Genomic DNA, 19,002 nt, shown 5'->3' with positions numbered 1-19,002 from the left:
CTCCCTAAATGACCACTTTGCTCAGCATAATAACCAAATACTTGTGGCACTACCAGTCTGAATGCCCGCACGTCACATCCCAGCCACAAACCTAGACAGGAAAAAAAATAGAGGATGCATAACAAAATATCGACACACATTGGCCACGTCGAACACGCAGACCGACAATGGGATCCGCCACAACACGCACACAACACCCCCTAAGATACAGTCTAACCACCCACCCACCAAAAGACAACACAGATCTGTCAAAAATCGAAAGGGAAACGCAAAAATAGCAAACCTCCGAGTGTAGAGAAGAAGACAGACAAAGCAACCCCACAAGCTGAGAAAGGCCGCAACTTCCCTCTGAGGCGAGCAACACCAAGGCAGCCAATGTAGGGGAGAAGGAGCAGCCAGCGCCGAACCTCCCTTCCGACCAAGAACGCCGCCACCCACTCTCCTAAGAGAGACTAGAGCCGTCGCCCTCTCATCCAAATGCGCAGGAGGAACAAAAGATCAGAATCCAATCGCAAAGAAGGCAGAGCCACACCGACCATAGGAAGGAAAAGCAGAGCGATGTGGACACATGCATAAGGCTGGTCATAATGGGGAGTAACATAGACTAGTGTCATGCATATGACATTAGTCTAAGTTACTATCTTCATAATGCAAAGTAACATAATAGTTGAATTATCGATGACTTTATTTATTCACTTGTAGACTCATATTGTCTCGGGAAGTGTTATGTTACAGTAACATATTATGTTACCACCTCTCATTAACTACTTGTCACATAAGCAAAAAAAAATTGAAGTGCGCTATGTTACTACCTAAGTTACTCCCAAGAAGGCATCCCAAAGCGCCACCAGTACACGCTAGTGGGCCCGAAAGTCAAACCCTGCGGTGCATAGATGTATAGGCATGGCCTATCCAGCTGCCGACCACCCTCGATTCACCAGGACGCTCACATCCCAGGGAGCTTAGTAACTTCACTGATTTGCCTCTGCGGCTTGTGCCATTCTGTTTGCCACTTCTTATTTTTTCTTGATTGCATACCTGCATCCTTTAGAACATAAAAAATGTATGAACATTTCCACTTGAATCAATAAAATGTACCCTTGTAAGAGAAGTTGCAAAACACAAGTCCAAAAGTATTTTTAGGGCCTACGTTCTAATAAGCTCTTGTTTTAAGACATGTATATCTCACCAATGAGCATTTTGAAACATATCAGTTAGTTTCGTGTTAGCTCTCCAAATATGTCAGAGAAAAAAATCTATACCGTGATGGCTCAACAATGACAATCAACTTACACAGTTAAGCAAAATTGATATACTGTCATTGTTAGCTGAAACACAAAAATCAAAGCAAGGGCTGCTACTTTTACCAACTGTTTCAGGCTAAGTTACAAATCAACAAATTTAAAACAGATTCTAGACTGATTGATTATGCTCCAGGCCCATCTAAGAACATGGAAACTAACATCCATCTACACAAATGAAATATGACATTGTGATATCTATGTTTCATGCAATTTTTTAGTACAGTTTGCCTATGGCAGAGATCATTTCTCGCTAGCTCTGCATAGATCCCAAATAGCTTGCAAACAACCTAATTCTTCACCAGACTAAGAAAAATAAATTATCATATATGCATCAGGGAACACAATGAGGTTGACAAAATCCACACTGTCAGAGCCAACACGACCGACTTACTTGCTTCCTCCTCATTCCTGGAAGATGAACGCCACGTGCAACCAACACCAAGAGACTTTTATTTGTAGTAATAAAGCTAGCCATGAAGGCCTTCCCGTCAAAAAAAACACCAAAAAACCAATGCGCGTACAATTTAAGGTGCATTAGAGAAAAGGTAGAAAGGAAACACACCATTATGGAACAACACTAGACATGTGCAGCGAGGACAGGGATCATAACAATGGCAGGGCAGCAGGAGAGAAGGAACACTGGTGGAAGAAGAGCACATCCGTCGTGGGGTGAAGGAGAAAAGCGCGAGGCCGCCTAAACCAGATGTCATAGTCGCTTTGTCGCTCTAACCAAAGGGGATACACCATGCTTTCTCACACTGACCAACAGGGCCCACACGCTGCCCAGAGCCCCCGATATACCACGGGCGAGTAATTCCTGGGAGCTTAGTAACTCTAGTGATTGCGAGAGTTCCTTAGATGATCGAATTTAATATAATCACCATAGTAAAAAAAAAATAGTGTTTCTATTTTCAAATTTTATCTAATCCCTATTGTAGAGCCTTCTGCATCATACCCTGAGTGATATGTCATTAATGTTGGATCGTAAGATAACCAGGCTCACATTATACATGTGAGCAACACTTCACATTCTATCATCGTCTTCACTGCCCGCAGATAGCATTAGGACGTCACGCTACTATATCTGTCAAGGTCACTGCATACGCAGTATCTGCGACGAGGACATGTTGTGGAGGCCACCTCTCCCCCGAGGAGAAACCCAACCTATTGTGCACAGTGTCATGCCGCAGTGAAAAATGTGGAGACTATGCTAGTCCAGTTACCAATACACAGCCACATTTTTGTACAAGGGTCCATGTCTAGCTGACCGTCGCAAAGGCATCACGTTGTGAACAAACCCGAGTTGGTGCACTTGCAAATCCTGATGCTTCCAAGGCCTAGGATGTTGACAACATTGTAAAAGCAATTCCAACCAAGTGAACTGTACTCTACTCCTTGATCGGCTCAGGTTTCAAGTATGACCTTTTTTTATGAATAATGACCATGTTCCATCTCTCTTCTCCCCTTTAAATAGACGCACTATTTATGATCAAAAAAATAGAAGCATTATTTTCTCATTAATAACTTGGATCTGATGTGAAGCAGCAACCACTTCTATGCATTTTAATCCTAACATAATGAGCACATGGCCATCGATGACTGCATGTACATCCCTGAGGGCTCCCTGGTAAATGCTCAAGTGTCGAATAAAACATTGAACATGCCCTTGGTTTTGACTTTCTTTAGACCATCACACTTGAGATAGCCTTCTCGTCTTCGTCGTTGCTTGTCTTCCAACCTGTGGAACTCGCAGAGAACAAAGGCAGTAAGAGACGCAGAGGAGTTTGATAGATCGTGATGTCCTGCCGCTCGAACCATGTTGATTGCTTAACGAAATAGAGTTGCACATTCCATTTTCCGCTAAGATTACGTGAAACATGTATGGATCTTGATAGAAGCGCACAGTTCTGTATGTACACTGACATGGTCCAGGCATGCGTCTGGTTCCGTTCATTGGTTCGGTAAAGCGGGGGAGATGATGCGCAACACTGGTACCGTTCATTTAGTGTCAGACTGCAAGTAAGTTGTCGGACACATCTATGATGGTAGGAAACTATGGTTGCGTCATTAGAGAAATTAGAGAAACTGTTAAATCATTTTTTAGTTGTAATTTTTGCCATGAACTTCGTGCTTCGAATGTTGAAGCACACACAAGAGCTAGATATGACATCCCCCTCTCCCAGGGTAGACATTTGTGGCTTGGATCACCGCGTGATCTTGATGTAATCCCCGTAAACATTGCCACTGCTCAATAAAGGCTATAGCTATCTTTGCTTAAAAAAAGATACGATCACCAACAACTCGTGCTCCATGGTTCCATTCCACGCCAACTTCCAAAAATGACAACACTGAACAGAGCATTCGGCCACAAAAGAACTAGTAAAACCCACAGCTAGCAAACTCTGCCAGCACACTCATCTGCCGCTACACTGACTGATGACGCCGATATTGAACGTTGTTCCCTATAGCAAGCGCGCGAGCGCGTGGCTGAAGGAGGCTCAGGCGATGGCGACCTGGACGGACTTGGCCTTCTTCTCTGGCGGCGGCTGCTTCTTGAGGCTGACGGTGAACACGCCGCTCTCGCAGCGGGCGGCCATGGCGCCTGTGTCTGCCTTCTCTGGCAGCCGGAACTTGCGCACGAACGACCGTGGCGACGCGCGGCTCTCCGGCCGGATGTAGCGGCAGTCCGCTTCCTCCTCCTCCCGCTTCCGCTTCCGGTTGGCGCTCTTTATCACCAGCACGTTGTCCTCCTCCAGAGTCTTCTGCGGACGAAAATGAGTAAACGCCCCATTGTTAGTTCACCGGCGCAACGAACTCTGTCCGAGGAGAAACTGGGGGCGGCCATGTCGGCATGGCATGGTGTGCGCACGTACCTGCATGGCTGCATGTAGGACTTGGAGAGGCCAGGGACGTTGAGCAGGAAGGCATACTCGTCGCGGGACTCGACGATGTCCACGGGCGTGCTGCTGTGGTGTCCGTGCCCATGCCCGTGGGCGGGTGTAGGTGGGCGTGGTCCCGGTGGTCAGCATCCACGATGACGAGGCGCTCGAGCACCTCCGGCAGGTGGACATGACAAGGCCGGCCACCGGCCCACGGCACGGGCGAACATTGTACCTTGATTAGTTCCTCGCTGCATGGGTGGGAATCATTGTTTTAAATAGCAGACTATGCCAAATAGCAAGGACGGTCTTTCAAATCAGTTATAGTGACCACACGGCAGGTGTGGTCTGCCCTTCATATCGATGTGTATTTGAATGATGTTGAGTGGAAGAAGAAGAAGAAGAAAAAGGACAGGAAATCAGTTGTAGTGGGCTATAGCTGGATATTTCATAACTTTATCAAATAACTGTGTTATAGCTGGTCATTTAACGACACCCATCTCAAATCGCTATTTTAAACTTTGGTACGATCTGGTAAAGAACAGCGACTCAGACTTCAAGAGATCGATGGATTGGATGAATTCTTCAAAACCATATGTGTTGAACCTTGCCAAACGATGTTTGACAAGAACATTCTTAACATGCAAACAGGTCAGAGAGGATAGTATGAAAAAATAAATTCCTTCTTCCAGCATATCACATCATGTGTCATGTCCATACGGCCACCAACAAAATGGTTCAGCAAAGCATAAACACCACCACCACACTATACATGTCGTCTTCATATTGCTTACGATGTGATATTCTCAAGAAGGAGAACTGATGGCACCACGCTCGATCAGGCCACGGTGGAAAGGAGGAGCCAGCCCGTAGCCACCGGGGGGCTCATGAAAGTAGGATGCCGCCTCTTCCACCAGTAGAGTTTCAAGGTCTGGCACACGGCGTTGCGCCGTAACATGTCGTTCTGAAGTATACTAGTTCGATGATCATCACATGGTTGCCAAGGAGTCCATCTTTATCTGACCATCATAGTGACGCTACTTCGTGTACAAACCTGAGTCGATGTATATAGTAGTCAATCCTGATACTTCCAACTCCTAAGATGTCGATGGGCTTTGACAGAGCAACAGAAATTCCTACTAAGTGTAAATGTGCTTACACTATCTATGGTAGCCACCACTGACCTCTACTCCCTTCTATGGCTCGGTTGTGAAGAATTGCTTCTTTGTGAATAATGATTTGTTCCATCTCTCCTCCTGTGTCCAAATAGGGATATTTTTCCGTACCATTAAATTTGAGTGTTATTATGTTAGCTTTTGTGTGATGTGATGCAACAACCATTCATGCCTCTGCGCATCTATACCATATAGTGTGTGAATAACTTTTAATATTGGTAGTTGGATGAAACTGATCCAATGGTTGAGAAATGGAAAATCCGAGTAGTGTTGGGCATTGAATATAGCTTCACCACACCGAATTCTGCTACATGTACTATTCAGAAGATTCAATACTTGGACCTAAACACAATTTGTTTTATTATTTACGTTGTATGCACAAAACACTTATCATTTGTTCAAGACTCTTTTATTCTTCAATTCTTCCTACCTTTATTTCCTCCAATGAATTGGTATTGTTTTTTCTTTCTCATTTTTTTCCGGTTCAAAGCTATAGCATCATCTTCCTGAATTACATTTTTCCTCGCTTCCTGTCTTCTGTCGCGATGGGAGGCCTTAGGTCAATGCGCGTCTGTCGGCCCTGGACAGCAGCAGTGGATGCCGGAGCATGGATGTTGGGGCAACGGCCCCGGGATCCTCGGTGGTGGCTACTGGTCGTAGCTCTGCGGGTAGCCGGAGCTGGCCCGGTGGCATTGTCGATGGTGTGGCCGCTCAGTTCCTCGGGCTGGCTAGTTTTTGGAGCGAGGTTGGTTGTAGCGTGTGGCGGGTCTGGAGGTGACCGGCTCGTCAGCGATGGGAGGTCGAGCGCGGTTGGCCGGTGGCGTCACACGAGGGATTCGAGCCCTTGTGCCCGGATCGGACGGTCGCGGCGGCAACTCTTGTTGTTATGGGCGATGACAGCGGCTGACGCTACGGTGGGTGCTCGCTGCTAGCACCCGGATTCAGGACGGCGGCCCCTCTTCTTCGAAGGTGAATTCCTCGGTGATCGTGTAGACGACTCTGTGGCCGGATCTCGGGGTGGTGACGGCCTTTCTAAGGCCGGTGGTGGTATGGGATGTCCCCTCCATCAACGGACTGGGTTGATGCGGCTCGGCAGGTGACACATGTGTCTCTTCCGGTTCTCGGGAATTCGGCAGCCGGATAAGGGATGACGGTAGAGACGACTTCAACGACGAGTTTATGCACTCCGGTGGAAACATAAGATCTTTGATCACGCTGTGTCGACACGCATATGTATGTCCTTGCTGAAGGTGGTGGATTGAAGCTTGGCTTTGACGATGAGAATCAGAGTTCGACCTTGTGTTGGACTCCTCATCATCGGCGCACGTGCGATGATTCCTTCTTGAAGGTGTAGCCTAGGAGTTGTGTACATTTACTTTTGGTTTTGTCTTGTATCATATAGGTTAGTGGCTATCTTGTGACGTTACTGTCACGAGGCATGCCCTATTATTTATGTGTCGATGTAGTTCGGCTGTGGAATTTTGCATTATTAATAATATATGTATGTGTATTGTTTGATGCAGAGGCCGGGGTTATCCTCCTTTTTGAAAGAAGAAAACATGTGACTCAAATGTACATGTTTATGTCCTATAGTGTGGCATGTGGAAATCCGATTGCACTTCTCTCATGTTCAAGAATCATGCAACTTACTAGTTTTAATAATGTCATACGGAGTACATGGGCATCTACTGTCCTAAGATCTCCCTGATCATTTATTTAAGTTTCTTTGACCACAATTAAGATTGCCTTGCTTTGAACTTCTTTAGATGATAACATTTAAGATAGTCTTTGCATTAGTTTCCTGACCAAAGGGCGCAATAAAATAGTTCCCTTAATTAATCAGTAAATGATATCTAAATATATTGGAAAAATAATATTGTTTAGCTCCTTTGGATCATACTTTTTGTAGGAATTTCAAAGAAAACTAATTTAGTAGGAAAAGTTTCCTTCATCTATTAAAAAAACCCAAAAGGACATATCTAATTAATCTCGGGCATCAAACTGTGTCAATCAAGTAACCTAGATTGCTTCAATGGTGAGTTCTCAATATATATGTTTAGCGTGCAATTAATATCATACCAAATTCCGGTTTCTTACTAATCACATAATTAATGTGTATTTGGTATCCTATCTAATATCAACATGCAAGTAATACCTTTCCTAATATCAGCAAGCATTGCACGTACATATTTACTAGTGTCTTTTGAGAACAAGAACATGAAAGGGGAATTCCACGGGATTAGCTTTCTACGCTTCACAATCCAGTCAACAAGAATAGAAAAACTCCTGGCGCAAACACATAGATTTGAGGCCCTTTTTATGCCACTTTTCCATGTGCGCTCGCGTCAATAGTCCGCGTAAAGGGTTGGGTGCCAAAACTAGACCTGCTTACTTACTGTCCGGAGGAACGGGTGATGTTGAAGTGTGGCTGCCACGGGACTACCAGCAAGCGCGTGGTTGAAGGCTCGTGATGGCAACCAAGACGGACTTGGCCTTAATCTCTGGCGACAAATGCTTCTTGATGGTGACAGTAAGCACATTGTTCGCGCAACACGTGGTGACGCTGCCCGCATATGTGCCCTCTAGCAACCGGAACTTGCGCATGAACAACCGTAGCGATGCTCATGCTAGATGTAGCGTCAGTCTTCTTCCTCCTCCTCCCGCTCCCACTTTCTATTGGCGCTCTTCACCACCAACATGTTTTCCAAATAAGAGTACTATTTTCTAAAGCTTAAATAGAAGTGTTATTACATTAACATTGATTTGATGTGAAGCAACAACCGTGTTGCATCCAAACACTTTAATATAACCATAGTGAGATAGGATGTTCTACCACCGTACCATGTGTTGATGTTCGCAAGAAGGAGCTCTCTAATCACGGTCACCCGCACCGATGATGGGATGGAGAGCATGTTCGCCAACAAAAATCCTAGGCTCCTGAGATCATGGTGATGCTACTTCGTGTACATAGTGAGTCAATGCGGTCATAAATCCTGAGGCTTCCAAGTCCTATGATGCCTATGGGTTTTGACAACATTGCAGAAGCAAGTCCAATTAAGTGTAAAACTTGTATGCATTACATATACTAGCAACCACTTGGCTCCACCCATTGCTCAGCTCAGGTAAATGACCATGCTTCATCTCTCCTCTCACGTTTAAATAGTACTATTTCCTCACCCCTTATATAGGAGCAGTATTACATTAAGTTTGATGTGATGTGATGCAACAACCATGTTGTTCTCATCCATTTTTAATCCGGCCATAAAGAGCACATGGACATCATGTACTATTCTAAAAATGGTAGAGCTCCCTGATAACCATTTTAAGTTTCTTCATATGATCATGGAGAGGAGTTGACAGCTTGTGGCGCTCCCAAATAGAGAGAAATATGAGTGGTTGTTGGGTATTTTAAGTATAATAAATTTATTCAATAAATAATATTGCATTCAATCGTTATGTCATGCTAATACAACTGCATGAAGAAAATACCCATCCTCTGTATAGCATGATGCACACAATCAACCTATTTGAAACAATAAAAAAAAAGTGAACACCGACAATCATTAACTACATAAAAAAGGCCTAAGGAGGCCCTATCCGAAGAATACACTGAAATTCATGGTGGGAGAAAATCTTCCTGACCTTATGGTCCAACTGGGTAAATGCCATAAAAAGGTATTAAGTATAATAAATAGTTAAGATAATCATTAAATAATATGCAACTAGAAGGATGTAGAAAAAAAATACCTGGTTAACGGAAGTTGATAATCGTGGCTTGCTAGTAAAAAGTAATATAGGATCACCCATTGTATAATTGTTTGCTAATTGTAATTGTTATAGAAAACATGGGGTCTTGTACAATTTACTTGATTTGCACCGCACTCAACAAACTAATACCAAATACAATTATCATGGAATCTGTTGGACATTTTCTTTTTCACTAAGATCACATACGAAAGATGGCATCAGCCATTTCTTCCTGAATATCACAAAAATAGAGGAAGTGAAGTGCATCTTAAAACCACAAGGATGAAGTGTACACTGCACTCAGCATTTCACACTTGAGTCGCGATACACAAGGATGATGTCAACGATGATCAACAAGAATGTAAGCCTAGGCGTGCGGCTGCTCCTTTCAGATGTTTGATCAGGCTTCCCACCATTTATGTCCCACGATCGCACACAACATGAACTAGTGCAAACAAGACGAGATGTAGATAGATATGATCACTAGTAGTTGGTGCTTCCATAGTTCCATTCCACAGCAAAATTAACAATACACAACCACAACTAGCACGTGCAGTCTTCGGTCATGGCATGAAAAGAGTATGTGAACTCAAAGAACACCCCCTAATAAGTTACTATCAAACTCGTGTGGAGAATGACTTCTTTGTACACGATGGTCCTGTTTCATCCCTCTTCTCGCATTTCAATGGAAGAACTATTTTATCATGCTTAAATATATTTCATTGACTTCGGCCTAATGTGATGCAACAATCATGCCGCATCAATGCATTTTAATCCTATCATAACGAGCACATGGGTACTTATACACTACTTGTGAGAGCACTCAGATAATCGTTTTAACCTTCTTTCGATAATTACATTCAGTACAGTTGTGACGTATATTTTTGTAGTGTCAGTCTTTTCTTATTTTGTCTATTCCCCGTTCAAGAATTTCACATTTCCATCTAGTCCTGGCGAGCGGCAGGAGCAGCGCATGCCACCATCCCCCAAAAGGAAAGCGGAGGGGGAAGGTATATTTTCACCTCGATGGTATTAAGTCTACACGTTGACCTCCTAAGCAGCACTTCAGGGCTCGGGCTCAGCGCTTCAGACGCCAAGTCGCGTGGGACCTATATCTCGCTCAATGCGAGATGGAAGAAAGTCTCGCCTGAAGGATTTCCTGCGAGATACAGTATTGGTCCAGCCCATATTCGTGCATACCTCGCTCGCTCACAGCCGGTTCGTTCATGTTTTGGTTTCCCCATGTTTTTATGTTTTTTCTACTTCTCATTGTTTTTGACCGTGTTTTTTGTTTCTTTCTCGGTTCCTACTGGGGTTTTTTCTTTCTTTTTCCCCCTTTTCTTCGGGTTTTTTCACCGTTTTCAATGTTTTTTTTTTCTTTTGCTTCCTATTTTCTCTATTTGTTTTCCATTTTGTTTGTTTCTTTCTGGGTTTTCATTGGATTTCTTCATTTTTTTTCTTTAATTCTTTGTCGGTTTTCACTATTTTCATTCTTTTGCACTAACTTAAATTGGATTATTTTTGTTCTGTTGTTTCTTTGGTTGATTTTAATTGCTTTTTTCTTCCTATTTCCATATAAAACAGGGATATATTTTTATTAATCTTTAATATTTTTTCAATTACATGAAATATTTTTTGTATTGATCTGAATCATTATCCTGTGCACGTGGATCATTTTTCAAATACATGATTAATATTTTGTTCAAACATATATTTGATGTCAACCTTTTACATACACATTAAAAAAATTATACATCAGGAACGTCTTTTATATACAAGTTCAACATTTACCAAATACATGATCAACACTTTTGAATATTTTTCTTCGTGAAATAACTTTTTTAATTTATAATTTTTTTATGTCTACCTTTTTCATACTATTATAAATTTCCCTTTTACACCTATATTATTATTTAAATACATGATTAATATTTTATTAATCATATATTTTATTATGTTACTTTTTTATACATTTTTACCATTTTTTCTAGATTGTGGACAATTTTCATATGCACATTTAACATTGCCAAATCCATGATTAACATTTTTATAAACATATTTTTTGTCTAATTTTTTGTATACATCGGGAACAAATTTTTTATATATATTCAACATTTTTAGAATACATAATTAACATTTTTAAAACATATATTATTTGATGTCTACTTTTCTAATAAACATTGTACTTTTTTGTATACATCAGGATCATTTTTTATATACATGCTTAAGACATTTATCATGCCTGGTTAGAGTATTAGAATATGTCACATCATATTTACCTTCTACTGTTTGGACAGAACCGCAAATTTGCATGCCAAGCAGCCGTCCGGGCGTCCAATTCCGCTTGCCTGGGCGGCTGGGCCAAGCTAATAACAATGTCTGAGCTAAGGATCCTATTTTATTTATCATCGCCAGGCTAATCACAAGGGAGGGGCAACCAGGCCGAGCAAGCATTTTTTCACAGGACACAAACCAAACAACTATGAGGCTAACTCCAAGCATCCTCAAGGGGCATGTAGCGGTGTGGACGCCAACCAAACTAACCCAAAATCACTAGTTAGGGGTTACTCCTTGTAAAGGTTGCTCCCACCTTCTCGTGCGTTGACAAGTGGCGACCATTTGTCGTAACCTGATAGTTTTCCCTTTTTCGTAGATTTGTTTATTCAAAATGTTTTTATCTCTGGAACCATGCATCCAAATCTCGAGCCGTTTACATCGTTGGATTTCTCATGTCAAGATCTTTCAAATTAGATTCCATGTTAATAGATTTCAATTAAAAATTCACATAAAATACTGGTAAGAAATCGGAGACTGAAAAACAAAAATAAAAAGCACTGATAATCAGGAAAACGAAAGGAAAAAACGAAGCCGGAATCAAGGTTTCTTTTATATTCTCCCCCCTTTTTAAGAAGCACAGTTGTGCTTCTTACGGAACCAAACATGTACCTACATGAGAAGCAAATATGTGCTTCTTATGAAAGCACATATTTTTTCCTTTCCGAGAAGCATAGTTGTGCTTCTCATGGAAGCAAATATGTGCCTCCATGGAAGCAAATATGTGCCTCCATGAAAGCAAATTTGTGCTTCTCTTCGAAACACATTGTTTTTCTATTTTCCGAGAAAAGCATCTCGGAAGAAAATATGTGTTTACGCGGGAAGCAAATATGTGTTTCTCATGGAAGCATAGATTTTTTTTCTTTTGAGGAAACAAATATGTCTTTCTCGCAGAAGCATATTTGTGCCTACATGAGAAGCAAATATGTGTTGTGCTTCTGGTCGAAGCACAAATTTTATTTCCAGTGCAAAATAAATAGTAAGTTTTTTCCAGAACCTAGAGAAAACCGGGCAAAATAACGAAAAGAAAAAACATCTAAAACCCGAAAACACATAAAGAAAAATAAAATATTCCGAAAGGACCACCTAGCACGCGATATGAGGCGGCGGCTGGACACCCCACTTGGCGTGCTCCCAAGAAGCCAAAAGTGACCCATGGAGGTCCCCCGCAAAGAGTAACCTCCAGTTAGTTGCTCTTCACATAGGGGCACCCGCCGAGTCGGGGGGCTGGCGCTCGCATGATTACTAAATGGCTCGCGGCCCATTAGTGTCACTCGCTCGGCCATTTGTTCGGTGGGCCTTTGCTCACTCAACAGCCGTAAAGGTTCCAAAAGAAAAAAAAACAGATCCAGTTTGTTGATCAGTTGACCGCTGATCGGTTTACAATTCTAAAATGTTCACGGACTTGAAAAAAATCACAAGTACAAAACAATTCGAGAAAACAAGAAATTATGGATTCCAAAAAGTTCATTAGTTCATTTTAAAAAATAGTTCATGAATTCAAAAAAGTTCACAAATTCAAAAAGTTCATGAATTCAAAAAATATTACCAAATCACAAAAAGTTCACGTACTAAAAAAACATTCGCGAATTCAAAAATAATTAGCAAATTTGGAAAATGTTAACCAATGAGAAAAAGGTTCATGGAATTGAAATAATTTTTGTGCACTTCAAATTTATTTGCGGATTCAAAAAAGTTCATGAATATGAAAAAAAAACATACATTTGAAATAAAGTCATGCAAAATGAATGAAATAAAAAGAAAAAAATCAGAAAACAGAAACCAAGAAAAATGGTCGAAAGCTTCTAGAAGTTTCACAAAACTGGCTGGAAACTTCTAGAAGCTTCACAAAACTGTGGTGGAACGCTTTGTTAAATAATACCTACGTTGGCACCCTATTTGTTAGGTAGGGCTTGGGAGGGTGTGCGTCGTGTAAGAGCAAAGCCTATGAGTGGCTCTACAGACGCCAAATTGAAATTGGCTTCAAAGGGAGCTCCTATTGAACTAGAGATCTTATTCCCTGTGGGCGGGGGTTACGGACAGAACGCTCACCCTGGCTACGCTAATGGTTTGCCCCATTAATCTGTTTTGGCGCTTTTTCCCATCTCTTTTCTTTTATTTTTTTATTTTTTTTCTTTTCATTTTCGCACATTCGCAAACTTTCTAAAAAAATGTGTTTTTTAAACATGAATAATTTTTTAGATTCATGTTTCTTTAAGTCACAAACAAATTTGAATTTCATAAACTTAATTAAAGGTAGAGGAAATTTCAAATTTGTATTTTTTTACATATGCGCACAAATATTGAACTCATGAATATTTTTTAATTCTTAAAAAGTGAATTCATGAATATTTTAAAAAAATTGAGCAAGTTTCAAACTCACGGAGATTTTTGAATTTGCCAACATTTTCTTAAATTCATGAGCTTTTTCTGAAATTCGTTATCATGTTTTGAATTCATTTTTTCATTTGAGAACATTTTTCGAAATTGCAAGTTTTTTATTTAAAGAACATTTTGCAGATTCGCGGCCATGTTTTGAAACATTTTTCAAAATTGTGAGCATTTTTTACAAATTTTTGAATATTTTCTAAATTCAATTTTTGTTTGAGAGCTTTCGGTAATCATATTGATCTTCCTTCGATGATCAAATGCAATATATGAGTGATATAAATTTGTAGTGTTTGTATTTCCAAATTCTATCTATTCTCTATTCTAAAGCCTTGTGCAACATTCTCCCCGGTGCTATTTGACTGATGCAAGATCGTAACCTAACCACGCTCACACAATACTTGTGAGCAACACTTCACATTCTCTCGTCGTCTTCGCCACTTTTGGATAGAGCTAGGAGCTTTGGACATCACGCAGTTCTTGAGAAAATTATGGTTGTCAAATGTCACCGCACCCGTACCGACAACGAGGAGGAAATGTCTGCCAACAACAACTAGGGGATCATGAGAGCAGGAGGCCACCTCTCCCCATTCCGCAAGGAGGGACCAACCTAGTGTGTGCAGTGTCACGTTCAACTAAATTACGCCGAGAGTATGCTAATTTGGTCACTAGCACTCATCCACATACTTGACCAAGAGATCCTGATGCTTCCACGTCCTAGGATGTGAACAACATTGTAAAAGAAACTCCAGCTGGTTGTGAAGCGCTGGACTCTACTCATTGCTCGGCCCAGGTTTGAAGAATGACTAATGACCTTGTTCCATCTTTCTGGTCGCGTTAAATAGTAGCGCATTGTTCTCTCACCCTTGAATAGGAGTACTATCACATTAGTTAGATCTACCATGAAGCAACAACCATCTTGCGATTAACTACGGTCGGGTGTGAAGCATTAATACTTCTATGCATTTAATCGTACTGGTTCTATTGATTTTTACTCCTGATATAAGTAGCACACATGGGCTCCATGAACTTAGCTTCCTCTTAATCGTTTTGAGTTTCTTTCAATTATTACATTCAAGATTCCCTCGGTTTTGGATTTCTTACACTTGAGAGAATAGAGAACAAAGTTAGTTTGATAGATCATGGAACCCATAGTCACACATCGTGCCTTCTGAAGTCTAAACTGTGTTGATTGCTAAACAAAACAAAGTTCTCTTTCTATTTTCTGCTGAGATTACATGAAAAACATATGAATCTGACACTGAATCCAGACATCCGGCTGCTTTCGATCAAGCGGGGAAGATACATGCAGAGATATAACAACTAACAATTTGTGCTATATAGTTCCATTCACAACAAGATTCATAAAACATGACCACAAGGTCGGAACTACCCAACTAGCTCACCTAATCTCCGGCCAAATCACGAACAGAGCAGACTCGTCACACTGCTCTCTTGCTTGGAAGCGCATGCGCCGTTTAAGAGCAAAGCCTATAAAGGGCGCTACATGCACCAAATAGGTATTTGTTTCAAAGGGAGCTCCTGTTGGACCAGAGATCTTATTCCCTGTGAGTTGGGGGATACGGACAAAACGTGCACCCATGTCGCACTAACGGGCTGGCCTGTTGGTCTATTTCGGTGTTCTTCTGTTTTCTTTGTGTTTCCATTTTTCATTTTTCAAATTCATGAACTTTCTAAAAAACATTAAAATTAGAAAATCGCGAACAATTTTCAAATTCATGATTTTTTTTAAATCACAAACAATTTTGAATTTTAGAAACTTTTTTGGAAAATAGAGCAATTTTCAAATTCCTACATTTCCAAATATGCGAACCTTTTTGAAATCGCAAACATTTATTGAAATTCGTATACATTTTTTAAATTCACAAATAATTTTTTTTAAATTGAACAAGTTTCAAACTCGCAAAAAAATTCGAACTCATAGACATTTTTTTCATTCCCCAGTTTTTATTGAAATTCATTAACATTTTTTGAATTCATGATTTTATAATTCGAGAACATTTCTCAAAATTGCAAATATTTTTTTAGTTCAAGAACATTTTGCAGACTCGCGAACACATTTTGAAAAATTTTACAAAACATGAATATTTTTCTCAATTCAATTTTTGTTTGAGAGCTCTCGGTAATCATATAGAGCTTCATTAGATGATCAAATGTAATATACACATGATGTAAATTTTATAGTGCTTGTGATTATATCTAATCCCTATTCTAGAGCCTTCTACAACATTCTCTTCGGTGCTATTTCATTGATGCAGGACTAACCTAACCACACTCATACTATACTTGCAACCAACACTTCACATTCTCTCGTCACCTTGATCACCTATGGGCTATGGCTATGGATAGAGCTAAGAGCTTTGGACATCATGTCGTTCTTGAGAAGAAATGGCTGTCAAATCTCAAATGTCACCGCACCCGCACCGACAACAAGGAGGAGGAGATGTCTGCCAACAACCACTAGGGGATCGTGAGAGCAGGAGGCCACGTCTCCCCATTCCCTTGGGAGGAACCCAACCCCTTGTGTGCATTGCCGTGTTGCAATGAAATACGCTGAGAGTATGCTAGTCTATTCACCAGAACACACCCACATACTTGACCAAGAGCCCATGTCTAGCTAAGCATCACAATAACGCCACGTTGTATAGAAACTTAAGTTGATGCACTATAAAATCCTGATGCATCCGAGTCCTAGGATGTCGGCAACATTGCAAAAGCAATTCCAACTGGGTGTGAAGCGCTAGATTCTACTCCTTGCTCGGCGCAACTTTGAAGAATGACTTATGACCATGTTTCGTCTTTCTTCTCTCGTTAAATAGAAGCACCCTATTCTCTCACCCTTGAATAAGCAGTACTATCAAGCAACAACCATGTTGTTATTAAGTTGGCTCTGGTGTGAAGCATCAATGCTTCTATGCATTTAATCTTGTTGGTTCTCTACATTTTACTCTTGATATAAGTAGCACACATGGGCATCCAAGACGTCCAAGTTGAAAGATCGTGTCATCTGAACCATGTTGATTTCGGAAAGAAACAAAATTCTCACTTTTTTCACTGAGATAATATGAAACACGTATGAATCCTGATACTATCAAGCGGGGTAGATGCATGTAGAGGTTGATACGACAACTAAAAATTCGTGCTCCATAGTTCCATTAACAGCAAGATTAACATAAGACGAACATAACCAGCACACCTAATATCTGGCTAGATCACGAACAGAGCATGAGACCACAAAAGAACACCCAAATCTACCAGACGTGCCACACTACTCTACTTTTAGAACGATCATGACGTCGATGAGGTACAGAAAGTTCACTTGACTGAAGGGCTCGATCAGGCGATGACCACCTGGACGGACTTGGTCTTCTTCTCGGGCGGTGGCTGTGGTGTCCGTGCCCATGCCCGTGGGCGGGTGTAGGTGGGCGTGGTCCCGGTGGTCAGCATCCACGATGACGAGGCGCTCGAGCACCTCCGGCAGGTGGACATGACAAGGCCGGCCACGGGCCCACGACACGGGCGAACATTGTACCATGATTAGTTCCTCGCTGCGTGGGTGGGAATCATTGTTTTAAATAGCAGACTATGGCAAATAGCGAGGACGGTCTTTCAAATCAATTATAGTGACCACACGGCTGGTGTGGTCTGCCCTTCATATCAATGAGTATTTGAATGATGTTGAGTGGAAGAAGAAGAAGAAAAAGGACAGGAAATCAGTTGTAGTGGGCTATAGCTGGATATTTCATAACTTTATCAAATAACTGTGCATGAATCTTATAGCTGCTCATTTAACGACACCCTTCTCAAATCGCTATTTTAAACTTTGGTACGATCTGCTAAAGAACGGCGACTCAGACTTCAAGAGATCGATGGATTGGATGAATTCTTCAAAACCATATGTGTTGAACCTTGCCAAACGATATTTGACAAGAACATTCTTAACATGCAAACAGGTCAGAGAGGATAGTATGAAAAAATAAATTCCTTCTTCCAGCATATCACATCATGTGTCATGTCCATACGGCCACCAACAAAATGGTTCAGCAAAGCATAAACACCACCACCACACTATACATGTCGTCTTCATATTGCTTACGATGTGATATTCTCAAGAAGGAGAACTGATGGCACCACGCTCGATCAGGCCACGGTGGAAAGGAGGAGCCAGCCCGTAGCCACCGGGGGGCTCATGAAAGTAGGATGTCGCCTCTTCCACCAGTAGAGTTTCAAGGTCTGGCACACGGCGTTGCGCCGTAACATGTCGTTCTGAAGTATACTAGTTCGATGATCATCACATGGTTGCCAAGGAGTCCATCTTTATCTGACCATCATAGTGACGCTACTCAGTGTACAAACCTGAGTCGATGTAGTAGTCAATCCTGATACTTCCAACTCCTAAGATGTCGATGGGCTTTGACAGAGCAACAGAAATTCCTACTAAGTGTAAATGTGCTTACACTATCTATGGTAGCCACCACTGAATTCTAGTCCCTTCTATGGCTCGGTTATGAAGAATTGCTTCTTTGTGAATAATGATTTGTTCCATCTCTCCTCCTGTGTCCAAATAGGGATATTTTTCCTTACCATTAAATTTGAGTGTTATTATGTTAGCTTTTGTGTGATGTGATGCAACAACCATTCATGCCTCTGCGCATCTATACCATATAGTGTGTGAATAACTTTTAATATTGGTAGTTGGATGAAACTGGTCCAATGGTTGAGAAATGGCAAATCCGAGTAGTGTTGGGCATTGAATATAGCTTCACCACACCGAATTCTGCTACATGTACTATTCAGAAGATTCAATACTTGGACCTAAACACAATTTGTTTTATTATTTACGTTGTATGCACAAAACACTTATCATTTGTTCAAGACTCTTTTATTCTTCAATTCTTCCTACCTTTATTTCCTCCAATGAATTGGTATTGTTTTTTCTTTCTCATTTTTTTCCGGTTCAAAGCTATAGCATCATCTTCCTGAATTACATTTTTCCTCGCTTCCTGTCTTCTGTCGCGACGGGAGGCCTTAGGTCGATGCGCGTCGGTCGGCCCTGGACGGCAGCATGGATGCCGGAGCATGGATGTCGAGGCAACGGCCCCGGGATCCTCGGTGGTGGCTAGTGGTCGTAGCTCTGCGGGTAGCCGGAGCTGG

At 41.4% G+C, this 19,002-nt stretch overlaps 1 pseudogene; it reads right to left on the bottom strand.

Annotated features, from left to right (window-relative positions):
• Nucleotides 1-3,599: 3,599 nt before the first annotated feature.
• Nucleotides 3,600-8,270, bottom strand: LOC109747817 (18.6 kDa class III heat shock protein-like; annotated as a pseudogene).
• Between the last annotated feature and the right edge of the window lie 10,732 nt (nt 8,271-19,002).

This window comes from Aegilops tauschii, chromosome 6 (assembly GCF_002575655.3).
Source record: "Aegilops tauschii subsp. strangulata cultivar AL8/78 chromosome 6, Aet v6.0, whole genome shotgun sequence".
Classification (NCBI taxonomy): domain Eukaryota; kingdom Viridiplantae; phylum Streptophyta; class Magnoliopsida; order Poales; family Poaceae; genus Aegilops; species Aegilops tauschii.
Note: the sequence above shows the minus strand (reverse complement) of the source record. Positions and strands in the feature narration are given on the sequence as shown.